General features: G+C 40.2%; 1 protein-coding gene across 1 annotated transcript in view; it reads right to left on the minus strand.

Annotated features, from left to right (window-relative positions):
• LOC126177114 (carcinine transporter-like) overlaps positions 1-16,147 on the minus strand; it is a 668,824-nt gene that overhangs the window by 341,708 nt on the left and 310,969 nt on the right. The window lies entirely within an intron of this gene.

The raw sequence follows: 16,147 nt of genomic DNA on the forward strand, positions 1-16,147 counted from the left end.
ACCGCAGCAACGCACGGATGCACGCCAAGACCGTAGGATCCTACGCAGTGCCGTAGGGGACCGCACCGCCACTTCCCAGCAAATTAGGGACACTGTTGCTCCTGGGGTATCGGCGAGGACCATTCGCAACCGTCTCCATGAAGCTGGGCTACGGTCCCGCACACCGTTAGGCCGTCTTCCGCTCACGCCCCAACATCGTGCAGCCCGCCTCCAGTGGTGTCGCGACAGGCGTGAATGGAGGGACGAATGGAGACGTGTCGTCTTCAGCGATGAGAGTCGCTTCTGCCTTGGTGCCAATGATGGTCGTATGCGTGTTTGGCGCCGTGCAGGTGAGCACCACAATCAGGACTGCATACGACCGAGGCACACAGGGCCAACACCCGGCATCATGGTGTGGGGAGCGATCTCCTACACTGGCCGTACACCACTGGTGATCGTCGAGGGGACACTGAATAGTGCACAGTACATCCAAACCGTCATCGAACCCATCGTTCTACCATTCCTAGACCGGCAAGGGAACTTGCTGTTCCAACAGGACAATGCACGTCCGCATGTATCCCGTGCCACCCAACGTGCTCTAGAAGGTGTAAGTCAACTACCCTGGCCAGCAAGATCTCCGGATCTGTCCCCCATTGAGCATGTTTGGGACTGGATGAAGCGTCGTCTCACGCGGTCTGCACGTCCAGCACGAACGCTGGTCCAACTGAGGCGCCAGGTGGAAATGGCATGGCAAGCCGTTCCACAGGACTACATCCAGCATCTCTACGATCGTCTCCATGGGAGAATAGCAGCCTGCATTGCTGCGAAAGGTGGATATACACTGTACTAGTGCGGCCATTGTGCATGCTCTGTTGCCTGTGTCTATGTGCCTGTGGTTCTGTCAGTGTGATCATGTGATGTATCTGACCCCTAGGAATGTGTCAATAAAGTTTCCCCTTCCTGGGACAATGAATTCACGGTGTTCTTATTTCAATTTCCAGGAGTATATATATATATATATATATATATATATATATATATATATATATATATATATATATATATATATATATATATAATAGAGGGAAACATTCCACGTGGGAAAAATATATCTAAAAAGAAAGATGATGAGACTTACCAAACAAAAGCGCTGGCAGGTCGATAGACACACAAACAAACACAATATATATATATATATATATATATATATATATATATATATATATATATATGTGTGTGTGTGTGTGTGTGTGTGTGTGTGTGTGTGTGTGTGTGTGTGTGCCTATAGTTTAGAGCACCGCATAGATACCAAACTGTTTTTGCTACATAGGAGACTGTTTACAAAGATGGCCGGCCATGTTATGGATGAAACAATGAAAAGACTTTGTCTCTCAGACTTGTTACAACATATACATTTATGAGACAGCAGAAAATTTACAATTATACACGTTTCATTAGCTGCAGTTTACACTGAATGAGCACTGGCTACAATTAAAACAAACAAATAAAGAAGATTGTTTGTTACAAAATGTTGCTGAAACAGATATTATGTAAATACTGTGGTATAGAAAGGGGACAAAATAAATAGCAAACAGCTATACACAAATAGATTTCATGACAGTGGACATTATGTGATAGCTAACTGAAAGTTTAAATTAATTCAGCTATTGTATTAATTTGTAATTAGGCACGCCATTATATTTTAGCATAGTACAGGGTGTCCATAAATGTTCACATTGATTTCTAGATTAAATGTTAGTTATATTTGTGATGGTAGAGGTTGTTTTTGTTACATGTCTATTAGAGACACCATGAAGTTGCACAGCTGTGTCTCATTCAAGACTTTTGCCACAATGAGTGCTGTGTGTGCTATATTATAAAAATAGCTTCCTCCTCAGGAGAAAACTTATTCTGTTGTGTGGCTGGCAGAAACCAGATCACTGAGTATTGTGCAGCAAAAGTTTGTGTCTCATTATGGAAAGAAAGCACCTGATGTCAAGTTAATCAGAACATGGATGGATACTTTTTTAGCAATGGGGTTGATACAGAAACAGACAAGCAGCTGCAGACCACCTGTTTCAGAGGAGACAGTGCAGGCAGTTCAAACTGCATTCATGAGGTTGCCACAGAATTCGATTAGACAAGCTATCCTGGGAGCTTCAAGTGCCAAGAGTACAGTGCATAAAGTGTTTTGTAAACGTCCTAAATTGTATGTGTACAAGGTCCAAACTGATCAGGCATTATCACCAGGTGATCGCTCAAAACATGAACAATTTGCAGTGGACATGCTGAACTGTTTGAATAATGACAATGATTTCTTGAAGCTGGTGTGTTTCTCCAATGAGCTCACATTTCATGTTTGTGACTCAGTTAACTGCCATGATGTCCAGAACTGGGTATCAGAAAAATACTCTTATCATATATTTGGGACAGTCCAAAGGTTAATGTGTGGTGCGGTTATATCTGTGACTGGTCCATTTTTCTTCCTTGAAAGCAATGTAAATGGATATGTTTACCTAGGCATGTTGGTGAATTACACCATTCCCGACTATAAGATATGGAAGATACTATCATCTTTCAGCAAGATGGAACTCCCATTCATCAGGCTCTAGAAGTCTGCATTTTTCTTAATGTGATCTTCCCTAACAGGTGGATTGGCAGTGATGGCCCATTTCTGTTGCACCCGACATCACTTGACATTACCCACTGAGATTTCTTTCTTCGAGGAAATGTGAAAGATATTCTGTTCAAAACAGCAGTTCCTGATGTCAGATATGCCATGTGCACAATCACACGAGTCATGTTGCAGAATTTGGGGCAAGAGATTAAATACTGGCTTGATATTTTGCATGTTACCAGGGGTGCACATGAAGTGACTTAATTGTTGAAGTGTATTATATAGGTTAAATGTTTATCTAAGGTTTAAAACTTAATAAGTAGAGGCATATGTGGTATAACACATGTTTCATTTATTGTATTCAATGAAGAAATATTTATATTGTTTTGTTTTCAGGGTAGGCATTTGTGGATACCCTGCATTTCTTGTTGGCTTAGCGTATATACATGTTATTATTGTCAAATGGAGTAGTGTTTATTTATGATGAGTGGAATGAGAAAGAGAAAAATAGTTACGTACATGTCACCTACATAGCCAAAAAGTAAGCCTAATGCCACTCCAATATTCTGTGAGTAGAGCAAGATGATATTAATAGTCTGCTGGTTGTCACAGACCCAATTCATCTGTGATGTCGCTGTCAGTGAGAACCAGGTGTTGTCATACTCCCAGCTATGCTGGCACTTCACAGGTTCCCTCCTGTTGCTGAAGTCCCTCACATCACTCTGGTTATACATCAAGCACTTGCTGAATGTGGCTCCTTCCCTGCAACAAGGCAGAAATTTGTGGATGAGCATGAGGCATCAGTGAGGTGCTCACTTCAGGCTCAAGGAATGAGAAAGCAGTGGATAAGGAAATGCCAGAAATGCTTGACTCTATCCAAGAAAGGGAACTGTCCACATTACTAAGAACTATTTCTCGTGTTACATTAACATGCTACTGCTCATGGTACAACATAAAAGTAAAACAAAAGCAGTGTGGTCTGTTGTCAAATCAAAGTTAGCTGTTAGAGTTAGTAGTAATGAAACATCTAGGATTAAAATAGATGATAGCTTTATTGTAAACCTGGCTCAAATATCAGTGTGTTTAAATGAATTCCTCATAAATGAGGCAAAGTCAGATGTTGATATAGCAGAGTATCAGAGTAAAGTAAATCCCTTTGGAATCCTCCAAGAAGCTGAGTATCTTATGGATTTAAGAAAAAGCACAATAAAGAACATGGAAAATGTTGTTGTTGTTGTTGTGGTCTTCAGTCCAGAGACTGGTTTAATGCAGCTGTCCATGCTACTGTATCCTGTGCAAGCTTCTTCATCTCCCAGTACTTACTGCAGCGTACATCCTTCTGAATCTGCTTAGTGTATTCATCTCTTGGTCTCCCTCTACAATTTTTGCCCTCCACACTGCCCTGCAATGCTAAATGTATGATCCCCTGATGCCTCAGAATATGTCCTACCAACCGGTCCCTTCTTCTAGTCAAATTGTGCCACAAACTCCTCTTCTCCCCAATTCTATTCAATACCTCCTCATTAGTTATGTGATCTACCTATCTAATCTTCAGCATTCTTCTGTAGCACCACATTTCGAAAGCTTCTAGTCTCTTCTTGTCTAAACTATTTATTGTCCATGTTTCACTTCCATACATAGCTACACTCCATACAAATACTTTCAGAAATGACAATTAAATCTATACTCGATGTTAACGAATTTGTCTTCTTCAGAAACGCTTTCCTTGCCATTGCCAGTCTACATTTTATATCCTCTCTTCTTTGACCATCATCAGTTATTTTGCTCCCCAAATAGCAAAACTCCTTTACTACTTTAAGTGTCTCATTTCCTAATCTAATTCCCTCAGCATCACCCGAGTTAATTCAACTACATTCCATTATCCTTGTTTTGCTTTTGTTGATGTTCATCTTATATCCTCCTTTCAAGACACTGTCCATTCCATTCAACTGCTCTTCCAAGTCCTTTGCTGTCTCTGACAGAATTACAAACTCATCGGCAAACCTTAAAGTTTTTATTTTAATACCTACTCTGAATTTTTCTTTTGTTTCCTTTAGTGCTTGCTCAATATACAGAATGAATAACATCGGGGAGAGGCTACAACCCTGTCTCACTCCCTTCCCAACCACTGCTTCCCTTTCATGTCCCTTGACTCTTATAACTGTCATCGGGTTTCTGCACAAAATTGTAAATAACCTTTCGTTCCCTGTATTTTACCCCTGCCACCTTCAGAATTTGAAAGAGAGTATTCCAGTCAACATTGTCAAAAACTTTCTCTAAGTCTACAAATGCTAGAAATGTAGGTTTGCCTTTTCTTAATCTAGCTTCTAAAATAAGTCGAGGGTCAGTATTGCCTCACGTGTTCCAACAATTCTATGGAATCCAAACTGATGTTCCCCGAGGTCGGCTTCTACCAGTTCTTCCATTCATCTGTAAAGAATTCGTGTTAGTATTTTGCAGCCGTGACTTATTAAACTGATATGAAACTTCCTGGCAGATTAAAACTGTGTGCCGGACCAAGACTCGAACTCGGGACCTTTGCCTTTCGCGGGCAAGTGCTCTACTAACTGAGCTACCCAAGCAGGACTCACGCCCAATCCTCACAGCTTTACTTCTGCCAGTACCTCGTCTCCTACCTTCCAAACTTTACAGAAGCTCTCCTGCGAACCTTGCAGTACTAGCACTCCTGAAAGAAAGGTTATTGCGGAGACATGGCTTAGCCACAGCCTGGGGGATGTTTCCAGAATGAGAATTTCACTCTGCAGCGGAGTGTGCGCTGATATGAAACTTCCTGGCAGATTAAAACTGTGTGCCAGACCGAGACTCGAACTCGGGACCTTTGCCTTTCGCAGGCAAGTGCTCTACCAACTGAGCTACCCAAGCACAACTCACAACCAGTCCTCACAGCTTTACTTCTGCCAGTACCTCGTCTCCTACCTTCCAAACTTTACAGAAGCTCTCCTGCGAATCTTGCAGAACTAGCACTCCTGAAAGAAAGGATATTGCGGAGACATGGCTTAGCCACAGCCTGGGGGATGATAGTTTGGTAATTTTCACATCTGTCAACACTTGGTTTCTTTGGGATTGGAATTATTATATTATTCTAGAAGTCTGAGGGTATTTCGCCTGTCTTTACATCTTGCTCACCAGATGGTAGGGTTTTGTCAGGACTGGCTCTTCCAAGGCTGTCAGTAGTTGTAATGGAATGTTGTCTACTCCCGGGGCCTTGTTTCGACTCAGGTCTTTCAGTGCTCTGTCAAACTTTTCACGCAGTACCATATCTCCCATTTCACCTTCATCTACATCCTCTTCCATTTCCATAATATTGTCCTCAAGTACATTGCCCTTGTATAGACCCTCTATATACTCCTTCCACCTTTCTGTTTTCCCTTCTTTGCTTAGAACTGGGTTTCCACCTGAGCTCTTGATATTCATACAAGTGGTTCTCTTTTCTCCAAAGGTCTCTTTAATTTTCCTGTAGGCAGTATCTATCTTACCCCTAATGATATGCTCCTCTACATCCTTACATTCGTCCTCTAGCCATCCCTGTGTAGCCATTTTGTACTTCCTGTCGATATCATTTTTGAGACGTTCGTATTCCTTTTTGCCTGCTTCATTTACTGCATTTTTATATTTTCTCATTTCATCAATTAAATTCAATATTTCTTCTGTTACCCAAGGATTTCTATTAGCTCTCGTTTTTTTACCTACTTGATCCTGTGCTGCCTTCACTACTTCATCCCTCAGAGTTACCCATTCTTCTTCTACTGTATTCCTATTCTTGTCAACTGTTCCCTTATGCTCTCCCTGAAACTCTGTACAACCTCTGGTTTAGTCAGTTTATCCAGGTCCCATCTCCTTAAATTCCCACCTTTGTGCAGTTTCTTCAGTTTTAATCTACAGTTCATAACCAATAGATTGTGGTCAGAGTCCACATCTGCCCATGGAAATGTCTTACAGTTTAAAACCTGGTTCCTAAATCTCTGTCTTACCATGGAAAATATTATCATTAAAAAATAAAAACTCTGCTGGGTGGGATGGGTTACCCATTAAAGTGATTAAAACAGCTTGTGGCATAATAGCACCTCCCCTAACTAAAATATTCAACCTGTGTTTTGAACAGGGATGCTTTCACGATGTTTTGAAGTATGCTGAAGTCAGACTTCTGTTCAAGAATGGGTCGAGGGAAGACATAGGAAACTATCAGCCTATTTCTATTCTTCGAGTCCTGTCAAAAGTGTTATAGAAGGTAACTCGAAATCAGATGAAAAAATTTATATTAAAAATGATATTATTATAAGTAACCAGTTTGGATTTCAACCAGGCAAAAACACTCTGGATGCAGTGGATAACATTATTGAAAAGATAGGCAAATCATTGGATCAGAGGAGTAAGGTTGCAGGTATCTTCTGTGATCTCATAAAAGCATTTGACCCCATGAACTATGACTTTCAGTAATACAAATTAGACAAATACAGGATGAAGAACAAGGGCTAACATCAGAAAACAATGGCTAACAACAGAAAACAAAGGGTAACCCTCATCTCAGATACAGTGAATTATTGTTGTAAATGGAGTATAATGTCACAAGGTGTGCCTCAGGGCTCTGTTTGGGGCAAGCCCTGTTTTTATTCTACGTAAATGACTTACCCATAAATATAAGTTCCCCCTCAGTTCTGTTTATAGATGATTATTTTGTTTTAATTGAAGATGATGATGCAGAAAAAATTCTGAGCTCCATCGTAAGCACACTTGATACCTTAGAAAACTGGTTTAGTTAAGTGGATTGAAACTGAACATTGCAAAAACCCATATGGTACATTTCAAAACCAAACATTCGAAATGTGTGGAACTTAAATACAACATAAGAATCAACTTATGAAAGAAGTTGACATGGTAAATTTCCTGGGACTAAATGTGAACAAGAAGCTAAGCTGGAATACACATATTGACTTCCTATAAAAATAAACTCAGCAATTGGGACTTTCAAATGCAAATACTAGCAAATTCCATTGACTTGAGAACACGAAAAATTGCTGATCGTAGTTATTTTGAATCTGTCATTAGGTATGGAATAATTTTTTGGAAAGTTTAAGTAGTGTATCTCAAATACTGAAATTGCAAAAGAAAATTGTCCAGTACATGTGTACTGCACAACAAATAGAGTCTTATTGCCCATTATTTTCGAAACTCCAAATCCTAACTGTTACAGTTATGAAATTGTAATCTTCCTATACAGCAGGCAAAACTTATTTGAGGAGAATCATTTTAACCATACATATAACACAAGAAATAAACGTAATTTTATGCTACACACACACCAGTTGAAATTATATGCATGGATTCCACAGTATATGGGGACGAAGATATTCAACAAGGGAACACATATTTAATATGAAGTCAGAAATTTTAAAAACGAGGCTACAGCAAATTCTGTGGGAGAAATGCTACTATTTAGTAGAAGGATTCATAGAGTGAAATGATCATTTGCGAAAGGGGTAGTTAAGTGTTATATTCTATTGTATGTATCCATAACAAAATTGTATTATAAGATTATTATGAAGCTGTCTGTTAACATCAGCTATTTTTTGTTTATGGTAAAATTTTATCACAGTTTGAGATGTCTCCTGTATCTCAATCAAATGACTTAGGTTATGTACATTGTGAGACAAAGAAAACACAATTCACAAAAAGTCTGCATTTATTTATTTATCATAACCCATTTTCCTGATGACAACAAAGGAACGTTACATATATATATAGAATTCCATTTATCTGAATCTTCACGATAGTCTGTTACTACTTCTTTCTTTCCTTTTCTTCTTTACTGAATACTGAATTGGATTTACAGCCCCTGAGAGTGTGTGCGATGATCATGTGTGCAGAAGCTAGATGAGGAAACTAGATGTATAAATAGGTCTAACCCAAATACATAAAAAATAACATTTTGATTCCAAAACAATGGTGTTAATACAACATGGAAAAACTAAAGGCTTGGAAATAATGCAACTGTACAAACTAACTTAACCAGAGGAAATAGGCATTGTCGGGAATGCCAAAGGAAAGTGCGTTAGTACTACTGTTATCTTCTATATGCATAAATGTTCATGAGGACAGGATGGGCAGCAATCTGCGGCTGTTTGCTGATGGTGCTGTGATGTGCAGGAAGGTGTCATCATTGAGTGACTGTAGGAGGATTCAGGATGACTTAGACAAATTTTCTAGTTGGTGTGATGAAGTGAAGCTAGCTCTACATGTAGAAAAAGGTAAGTTAACGCAGATGATTAGGAAAGAACAAACCTGCAAGGTTCAAATATAGTACTACTAGTGTCCTACTTGACACAGTCACATTTATTAAATATCTAGGCATAACGCTGCAAAGTGATATGAAATGGAATGAACATATAAGGATTGTAGTGGGGTTGATGAATGGTCAACTTCTTTTTATTGAGAGAATTTTAGAAAATGTGATTCATCTGTGGAGGAGAATGCATATAGGTCACTAGGGCAACTGATTCTTGAGTACTGCATGAGTGTTTAGGATCCGCACCACGTTTGATTAAAGGAAGACTAGCAGTTCAGAGGTGGGCTTACAGACAGGTTACTGGCAGGTTCAAACAACACACAAATATTACGAAGATGTTGTGGAACCTCTAATGGGAATCGCAGGAGGGGAGGCGATATTCTATTAAAGCAACATTATTGGGAAAATTTAGAGAACAGTGATTTGAAGCTGACTGCTGAACGATTCTACTACTGCCAACACCAATTTTGCTTAAATAGTACGAAGATAAAATAAGAGAAATTAGGATTCGTACAGAGGCATACATATAGTCATTTTTCCCTTGCTCATTTGCGAGTGGGACAGGAAAGGAAATGACAGATAGTGATACTGGCTACCTTACCCGAAGCACTGTAGGGTGGCTTCCAGAGTATGTGTGAAGGTGTAGATGTAGAAAGACAGATGCTGCCTATGTATCTTAAACAAAGCCTTTGGGAACAGAGAAACAACTGTATGAATGTCAGCAGCTTAATTGGCAAGCAGATACATACGCTAGTAGTATTGTGTGTACAAGGTATAAAGGGCAGTGCATTGGTGGAACTGTCATTAGTAGTCAGGTGACTCATGAAAAGGTTTCCAACGTGATTATCACCGCATGATGGGCATTAACACACTTTCAACGTGGGATGGTTGTCGGAGCTAGATGAATGGGACAATCCATTTTGGAAATCGTTAGGGAATTCAGTATTCCAAGATCCCCAGTGTTAAAAGTGTGCCAAGAATAGCACATTTCAGGTATTGTCTCTCACCACAGACAACCCAGTGGCTGACAGCTTTTGCTTAACGATCGAGAGCAGCTGTGTATGTGTAAAAACTGTCAGTGGTAACAGACCACAAGGACTATGTGAAATAGCGCAGAAATCAACACGGGACGTATGATGAATGTATGTGTTAGGATAGTGTGGCAAAATTCGATGCTGATGAGCTATAGCAGCAGACACCCAACGCGAGTGCCTTTGCTAAAAGTACGACAGCACCTGCAGTGACTTTCCTGGGCTTGTGACCATATCTGTTGGGTCCTAGACGATTGGAAAACCATAGCTTGGTCAGAAGAGTCCCAGTTTCAGTTAGTAAGAACTGATGGTAGGCTTTGAGTGTGACACAGACCCCACGAAGCCGTGGACTTATGTTGTACAATGCACTGTGTAAGCTGGTGGTGGCTCCATAATGGTGTGAATTGTATTTACATGGAATGGACTTGTTCCTCTGGTCCACCTGAACTGGTCGTTGCCTGGAAATGGCTGTATTTGGCTACTTGGAAACCATTTACAGCCATTTATAGAACTCATCTTCACACTTATGTCATGTCACTGAGTCACAATTGTTTGCAGTTGGTTTCAAGAACATTCTTGGCAATTGGAGTGAGTGATTTGGCCCCCCAAATCACCTGACATGAATCCCACCTAACATTTATGGGACGTAACTGAGAGGTCAGTTTACACACAAAATCTTGCACTGGTAACACCTTTGCAACTATTGATTGCTATAAAGGCGGCATGGCTCAAGATTTCTGTAGGGAACTACCAACGATGTGTTGAGTTCATGGCAGTCAAGTTGTTGCACTACGCTGAACAAAAAGAGTTCCGATACAGTATTAGAAGGCATCCTATGACTTGTCACCTCAGTGTACTAAGCAAAGAAGGGAACACAGAAAGAGGGAAGGAATTTAGAGCAAGATTGTACATGGAAAACATATGCGAAGGCAGTATTACAGAAAGGAAAGATGATGTAGATGAGGTTTGAGTGATATTATTCAGAGATGAGAATTTGCAGAAAACTGAAAGACAAAAGTGAAAATAAATAATAATATTAACCCTGTTGTAGATGACATTCCCTCAGATTTACTGAGATCTTTGGGAGAGTCAGCCATAAAAAGCCCCTGTGTGCAAGATACACAAGACAGGCAAAATATCCACAGAGTTCAAGAAGAATATAATAATTACAGTTCCAAAGAAGCCAAGTGCTGACAAGTGGAATATTACTGGACTATCAGTTTAATAGTTCATGGTTACAAAATACTTACACAAATTGCTTACACATGAATAAAATAACTGATTTTAACCGACCTTGGGGGACATCTGTATGGTTCCTGGAGATATGTAGTATCATGTGAGACAACACTGATCCTACGACTTCTCATTGAAGATAGGTTAAATAATAGCAAACAAACCTTTGTTTATAGCATTTAATCAAAGCTTTTGACAATGTTGATTGGAGTACATTCTCGCAAAGTACTGAAAGAGGCAGTGATAAAATACAGGACGGGATAGGATCTTTGAAACTTGTACTGAAACCAGACTGTAGTTACAGGAGATGAAGGATATGAAAGGAAGCACGCTTCAGAATGGGGTGAGACATGGTTGTAGCCTATCCCCAGTGTTGTTCAATCTGTACATTGAGCAACCAGTAAAAGAAACCAAGGGCAAATTTCAAGAGGGAATTAATGTTTAAGGAGAAGAGGTACCAAACTTTGAGGGTGACTGATGATATTGTAATTCTGTCTGAGACAACAAAGGACTTCGAAGAGCAGTTGGACAGAATGGATGGCATTTTTTGGAAAAAAAAAGTAATATCAACAATAAAATTCTCTCGAGCTTTCAGCTGCATCAAGTAGTTTAAAATCCATATATTTTAAACCACTTGATGCAGTTGGAAGCTTGAGAGAATTTTATTGGTACATATCACCAAAAAATTATCCATATATAATATCAACAGTAGAAAAACTGGAATAATGGGATGTTGTCGAATTAAATCAGGTGATATCGAGGGATTTAGATTAGGACATGAGACACTAAAAGTAAAACTCTTTCTGGCTCATAATGGTGGTGGTACAGCAAATAAGTATGCATGATATGAAGAAACAAGCAGTCTTGTTTCCAGTGTTAGAACCTTTTTTTCCTATTATTTCCCAATGACACATTTAATCTTTATTTAGGCATCTTCAGACTGGCCTATTGAAGAAAGAGAGAACTTCATAATAGTGGCATGACTGCATTTAGTGAGACTGCGTTCTAAGAAAATATTAACAAACTTACTGATATTTCATTGCGATGGATCAAGTACGTAGCCAAACGGGCTGTTCAGGGTGTCTGGACCCCCCCCCCCCCCCCGCCACCAACAACCTAAATAAAATTACGCATGAACTGGATGCCTTTTAGTGAAATTGAAAGATATAAGGGACAATCAAAAAGTTCCCGTTTAAGCGTGATGCTGCAATGGAAATGCAATGCAGCGCAGTTACACTGCAGGACTATAAGAATCGACATATCACAGGGGTTAGTATGACACTCATGTCTTTCCGATGAGCGTGTGGCAATGGCATTACCAAATGCGTCAAAACAGGATCAATGCGCAGTTATATTTGTCTTGGCTGCCAAAAGGCAAACATCAGGATACATTCATTGGAGAAGGAGAATGTGTTGTTTGTTGTTGTGGTCTTCAGTCCAGAGACTGGTTTGATGCAGCTCTCCTTGCTACTTTGTCCTGTGCAAGCTTCCTCATCTCCTAATACCTACTGCAACTGATATCCTTCTGAATCTGCTTAGTGTATTCATCTCTTGGTCTCCCTCTACAATTTTTACCTTCCACACTGCCCTACAATACTAAATCGGTGATCCCTTGATGCCTCAGAATATGCCCTACCAACCCATCCCTTCTTCTAGTCAAGTTGTGCCACAAATTTCTCTTTTCTCCAGTTCTATTCAGTACCTCCTCATTAGTTATGTGATCAACCCATCAGATCTTCAGCATCTTTCTGTAGCACCACATTTTGAAAGCTTCTATTCTCTTCTTGTCTAAATTATTTATCGTCCATATTTCACTTCCATACATGGCTACACTCCATACAAATACTTTCAGAAATGACTTCCTGACACTTAAATCTATATCTGATGTTAACAAATTTCTCTTCTTCAGAAACGCTTTCCTTGTCATTGCCACCCTACATTTTATATCCTCTCTAGTCTGAGCATCAGTTATTTTGCTCCCCAAATAGCAAAACTCATTTACTAGTTTAAGCATCTCATTTCCTAGTCTAATTCCCTCAGCATCACCCTATTTAATTCGACTACATTCCATTATCCTCGTTTTGCTTTTGTTGATGTTTATCTTATATCCTCCTTTCAAGACACTGCCCATTCCGTTCAGCTGCTCTTCCAGGTCCTTTGCTGTCTCTGACAGATGTACAGTGTCATTGGCGAACTTCAAAGTTTTTATTTGTCGTCCATGGATTTTAATTCCTACTTCGGATTTTTCTTATGTTTCCTTTACTGCTTGCTCAATATGCAGATTGAATAACATCAGGGAGGGTTTATAGCCCTGTCTCACTCCCTTCCCAACAACTGCTTCCCTTTCATGCCCCTCGACTCTTATAACTGCCATCTGGTTTCTGCACAAATTATAAATAGCCTTTCGCTCCCTGTTGTTTACACCTGCCACCTTTAGAATTTGAAAGAGAGTATTCCAGTCAACATTGTCAAAAGCTTTTTCTAAGTCTACAAATGCTAGAAATGTAGGTTTGCCATTCCTTAATCTATTTTCTAATGTAAGTCGTAGGGTCAGTATTTCCTCACGTGTTCCAACATTTCTACGGAATCCAAACTGATCTTCCCCGAGGTCAGCTTCTACCAGTATTACCATTCATCTCTAAAGAATTCGTGTCCGTATTTTGCAGCTGTGGCTTATTAAACTGATAGTTTGGTAATTTTCACATCTGTCAACACCTGCTTTTATTGGGATTGGAATTGTTATATTCTTCTTGAAGTCTGAGGGTATTTCGCCTGTCTCATACATGTTGCTCACTAGATGGTAGAGTTATGTTAGGCCTGGCTCTTCCAAGGCTGTCAGTAGTTCTAATGGAATGTTGTTTGCTCCCAGGGCTTTGTTTCGACTTAGGTCTTTCAGTGCTCTGTCAAACACTTCACGCAGTATCATATTTCCTATTTCATCTTCATCTACATTCAGACCCTCTATATACTCCTTCCACCTTTCTGCTTTCCCTTCTTTGCTTAGAACTGGGTTTCCATCTGAGCTCTTGATATTCCTGCAAGAGGTTCTCTTTTCTCCAAAGGTCTCTCTAATTTTCCAGTAGGCAGTATCTATCTTACGCGTAGTGAGATAAGCCTCTACATCCTTACATTTGTCCTCTAGCCATCCCTACTTAGCCACTTTGTACTTCCTGTCGATATAAGTTTTGAGACGTTTGTATTCCTTTTTGCATGTATCATTTACTGAATTTTTGTATTTTCTCCTTTTCATCAATTAAATTCAATCTTTCTTCTGTTACCAAGGATTTCTATTAGCCCCCATCTTTTTACCTACTTGATCCTCTGCTACCTTTACTATTTCATCTCTCAAAGCTATCCATTCTTCTTCTACTGTATTTCTTTTCCCCATTCTTGTCAATCGTTCCCTAATGCTCTCCCTGAATGTCTATAACCTCTGGTTCTTTCAGTTTATCCAGGTCCCATTTGCTCAAATTCCCACCTTTTTGCAGTTTCTTTAGTTTTAACCTACAGTGCATAACCAATAGATTGCGGTCAGAGTCCACATCTGCCCCTGGAAATGTCTTACAAATAAAAATCTTGGTTCCTGAACCTCTGTCTTACCATTATATAATCTATCTGAGACCTTCCAGTATCTCCAGGCTTCTTCCATGTATGTGTATGGGGCAGTATATCTGTCAAAAAGCACCGTTGGTGAATGGTGCGACAAGGAGTGCTGTTGCTTCATGATAACACGTCGCCATATCGCGAATGTAACTCAGAAATTACGCCGACTCAGATGAGAGACACATGAGCACCCACGCTATAGTCCTAATCTCTTCCCATGCAATTATCATGCTTTCGTCCGTTAAAAAAGCCCTTGAAGAGTCGACAATTTTTGTGGGATGTGGATGTGTGGCAAGCAGTTACAGATTTCTTCATGCAGCAGGAGCCATTGTTTTACCAAACGAGTATCTTCAGCCTAGTGCGGCGATCGGATGATTGCCTCAGTGGCGTTGGTAGTTTTTCCTGAGTGGCATATCGATTCTGGACTGTATGGCAATCAAACAGAAACTTTTTCATCCCCTCTAATATTTTGATTTCCAATCATATGACGGGAAGGGGAAATGTCATATCAATAGTCAACTAGACCATCGATAGATTTAAACTTGATATTTGCTGTCTAATTTGAAATGGAGTGTCAAGAGCGAAAGTATAAATTGAAGTTCAGTTTCATTTTTGGTATTGAGCGTAAAAAAATTTACGTATTTGACGATTGGTTCTGCGGAACGTTTGAAGAACCAGAAAAAGACTTTTTGGAATGGCATATGACCTCCTGAATAACGTATACACTGTGAAATTGAGGAACGAGGAAATCTGCCAAAGGATTATGTACATGACGAACGGCGATGCGGAGTACAAGACAAGTACAGGTGAGGTTGAGCCGTGTTACTATGACCTATGCTGGTTTCGATCTCAGAACCGTAAAAGTGCATCTGTTACTATTTGAACTTGATCTGGCTTACATTAAACGGGCCCTTTGGTAAATATGGTACTGTGTACACAGTCACTGGCAATCGCGGGGGGGGGGGGGGGGGGAGGCGGTAACATGCGCTACAAAGTCGATAATAATGGCGTGAAAAGCGCTAAAATTGATTTACAATGTCACATTTTGTCTTTTATCAATGACTTCGAAGCTCTCGTAGTTTACGAGGGGCAACCAAGTACTTGTTCTGCCTGTACCATACCTGGCCACCTTAGGGAGGAGTGTCTGCGAAGACGACCGATACAGCTCTCTGCCGAGGTAGATGTGGAAGGTAGGCCGCGGGCGCAGGGTGCCACAGTCGTCAGCTGTTTGTTTACTTGCAGCGACAGTGTTGTGTACCCTGTCGATGACGTAGCACTCACTGCCACAACAGCAACAACTGAAGTGTCGCCAACTAGTGCACCCACTTTGACCACTGACGAGGAAATCTCCCACTCTCAAACAGACGTTGCAATGACAGC

This window comes from Schistocerca cancellata, chromosome 3 (assembly GCF_023864275.1).
Source record: "Schistocerca cancellata isolate TAMUIC-IGC-003103 chromosome 3, iqSchCanc2.1, whole genome shotgun sequence".
NCBI lineage: Eukaryota > Metazoa > Arthropoda > Insecta > Orthoptera > Acrididae > Schistocerca > Schistocerca cancellata.